General features: G+C 45.9%; 1 long non-coding RNA gene across 1 annotated transcript; it reads right to left on the bottom strand.

Annotated features, from left to right (window-relative positions):
- Positions 1-261: 261 nt before the first annotated feature.
- Positions 262-1,148, bottom strand: LOC110300692 (uncharacterized). The gene is made up of 2 exons (XR_002378598.2): positions 1,028-1,148; positions 262-819 (listed from the first exon to the last, which is right to left on the bottom strand). It is a non-coding gene; the product is annotated as an uncharacterized LOC110300692 (long non-coding RNA).
- Positions 1,149-3,847: the final 2,699 nt, after the last annotated feature.

Genomic DNA, 3,847 nt, shown 5'->3' with positions numbered 1-3,847 from the left:
AGAATCTTGCGACACTCAGTAGTGAGTGCCTGGTGATTTGAGGGTGTGGGAAGCAGCCTACCATTCCAGGGGGAACAAATTACCTTCATAACTTATGTCTGCCCTGCAGAGCCCAAGTGTTACAAAAGCCTGGTTCTGTGTGCACCCCCACCCCCACCACCCCCGTGTGTGTGTGTGAGATGGCACAAGCTTGCCATCTTCCTATAGCATGCCTTGGGAAAATGCCCGTTTTTCTTTCATTAACAAAATCAAAGTCCAGCATAATAGGGGGATATTGGTTTATGAAAATCTCCTCTGAGGAGCTCTGGCTCAGGTGTGGGAGGACGTTTTGACGTTGCAAGAGAGTTGTCCTTTCTGGGATGTATAATTGCTCTCTGAATCCACTCTGTCCTTTGGCCAACAGATCCCCCACCCCCACCCCCCGCAGTTATTTTTTAACCGAGAACATGCGTTTCCAGTCGACAAAGTCTGTGTTCAGCTCCTTTGGTGCAAACTGAAGCATGTCCGTGAGAGGATGCTGTGACACGGGCTGGTGGCTGCCCCCTGAACCAAGAAGGCAAGGCAGGGGTGGGGGGTGGAGTACACCAGAGAGTTCAGCAGGCAAACAGTCCAAGTTCTCTGAGTGCCCTTTTCCTCAGATCGGTGCTCCAGGCAGAAAGCCCCAGGGTGGCTGGAGCCCAGAGAGCAGAAACCCTCCTCCATCAGCCGTTTCTTTCGGCCCGGAATGTTCTGATAAGTCCTGTAGCGGAATGCGAGCACTCAATCAAAGCTGCCCAGGGACGGCCTTTCTCGGGTGGAGGGCACAGGCAGGCACGCTGTCTGGGAACATCAAAAACAAGGATGACACCGAACTAAGGAGAGAATGTGCCGACAGTGCCTTCTCCTAGCTACCTCTGACCTGCAACTGTAGACATTCTTTCCTGGTCTGGCTCCACCTTTGAGAATGTCCCCTGGGAACGGACCGCGCGGCTTACTTAACAGCTCTGTTTAGCAAGGCATGGGAAGGCCTGGGCAGTTGCAACCTTACCAGCCTTCCTTCAGAGACTCTGGGTTCCCGTCCTTCCCTCCCGGTCTCCCCTCTTCAGCGCTCCTGCTGACTGATTTCTAACCCTTTCGTGGCCTGTGGATTCCTCCCAAAAGCAGACAGAGAATGAAGGGGAGGAGAAATGCCACCCAAATATTCAGGTCTCCAAACTCCTCCCACAGAAATCTGAAATTTTGCCTCAGAATCTTTTTTCTTGGATCATGAACAGATCCCCACCTCCACCCCTACCCCGTCCTCCACCCCTAGTGTTTCCTCATAATGTTGTGTAAGTGTCCTTGGGGGAGGGAAGTGATTCAAGCGACTTTATTTATTCTCCCCTATTTAAAAATTTTTTTTCCTGAAGCCGGTCTTATTATGTATCCCTGGCTGGCCCAGGACTCGCTATATAGACCAGGCTACCTCAAACTCAAAAAGATCTGCCTGCTTCTGCTTCTGCCTCCTAAGTGCTGGGTTAATTAAAAGCATGTGTCACCGGCCTTGAAGGGAGCAGAGAAAACCCTGACAGAGTGAAGTCCAGAGTGCATGTGTGCCGTTGACATGAGCATAGTCGTGTCAAGAATCCCAGAGCTCCAGTGTCACAGAGAACTTGGTAAAGCCATCTCTCTGGGGTGAGACTCAGAGGCATGACAAAGCCATCATCTGGTCCAAGTGAGGATGTTGGTAGTGTGTATAGAAAATGTCCACCATAGCTTTCTCTCCCCTGATATCCAAAGCCTGAAGATGGTTCCCTTACAGAGGCGGTACCCTCTAAGATTAGCTTGAATCTTGATCCATCTAATTGATCAGCTGTGTACCACAAACCCTGCCTCCTTGTTTATCTGTATTTAATAACCCTGCCTCTCTATTCAACTCTATGATAAACACGCTTCCAGTTTCCAGGGTACTGTGATTTCTCCAGCAGAGGGCACCAGAGCGCCTGGAATAGGAGTTACATAGAGCGCCTGTCAAGGGGATGCTGGAAGTCAAACCTGGGTCCTCTTTGAAAACACCTGGGTGTTTTTTAGAGCTCAGCTTTCTGCTGACTGCTTTGGACTTTCTTCACCTCACCCTTGAGAGTATAGTGTAACTTTAATTTTTTCAAACTTTTTTTTTTTTTTTCAAGACAGGGTTTCTCTGTGTAGCTCTGACTGTCCTGGAACTCACTTTGTAGACAAGGCTGGCCTCGAACTCAGAAATCCTCTTGCCTCTGCCTCCCAAGTGCTGGGATTAAAGGCATGTGCTACCATGCCCTGAGCCATCTCTCCAACTCTATGCTCTGACTTTTTTCTAAAATCATTTATTTTTTTTAAAAAGAATCTGGAGTGTAAAGGCTTTCATTCTTGAGAGACAGTCATTATTTAAAACTGGGAAATGGAGTCCCCTCTGGGGATCTTTATAACTTAAAGAGAAGGAGCTAGAGAAGGCAGAGTGACTCAGCAGGGAAGCTGCTTGCCTTCAAAACCTAGAAAACTGAGTCTAAAGCTAGACCCTGCATAGGGTCGAAGGAAAGAACTGATACCATAGAATTAACCTCTGACTTTCACAGGCTGTGACATGTGAGGTCTCTGTCCCCCCACATCATGTGCAAGCACTCACATTCACAACAATGAACAAAGAAATGGGGTACACATAGAAAACAAATACCTAAAGAGTTAGAGGCACAATGGAACACACACACACACACACACACACATATATACACATACACATATACACCACACACACATATACACACATGCACATATATACCACACACAGACACACACATATACACCACAAACACATATGTATATCACACATAGACACATACATACATATTATATACATATACACCAGACACAAACAAATATATACACATATACACTACACACAGACACACACACATATATATGTACCACACATAGACACATACACATACATACACACATATACACCACACACACATATACATCACACACACATATACATACATATACATATACACCATACACAGACACACACATACACATATATGCACCACACACACACATACCCACCATACACAGACACACAAACATATATGCACATACACATATATACCACACACATGCACTTATATACCACATACACGTACACACATATACACACAAATACACCACACAGAGACACACATACATACACACATATACATCACACACAGACACACACGCACAGACACACATATACTCCACACACACATATACACCACACACACATACACACACATATACACCACACACAGACACACACACAATTTTAATTTCTAGCAGCATTTAGTTTTTAAACTATGCAATGCATTTTTTAAAAAATTAAGACATTTTAAAATTGCCTCGAGCTTCAGGATGCCCTGCTTGGAGCTGAGCAGGTGTTTTTAGAGCTCAGCTTTCTGCTGACTGCTTTGGACTTTCTTCACCTCACCCTTGAGAGTATAGTGTAACTTTAATTTTTTCAAACTTTTTTTTTTTTTCAAGACAGGGTTTCTCTGTGTAGCTCTGACTGTCCTGGAACTCACTTTGTAGACAAGGCTGGCCTCGAACTCAGAAATCCGCTTGCCTCTGCCTCCCAAGTGCTGGGACTAAAGGCATGTGCTACCATGCCCAGCTTTCAAACCTTACTTTTAATTATGGTTCTCAAACACTCTAACCTCCCTCTTAGCCCACCACCCACCAGAGATAGTGGATAGGATAAGAAAGGATAGGATATGGGGAGTGGATCTGTTTAGAAAGGTTCCTTGGAGCAACTCCCATCTGTGTTGTCTGGAAATCGGCAGTTCAGTTCACAGGTCAGCAGGCAGCGGCAGCTTGA

This window comes from Mus caroli, unplaced genomic scaffold, assembly GCF_978045245.1.
Source record: "Mus caroli unplaced genomic scaffold, Mus_caroli_1 scaffold_10, whole genome shotgun sequence".
NCBI lineage: Eukaryota > Metazoa > Chordata > Mammalia > Rodentia > Muridae > Mus > Mus caroli.
Note: the sequence above shows the minus strand (reverse complement) of the source record. Positions and strands in the feature narration are given on the sequence as shown.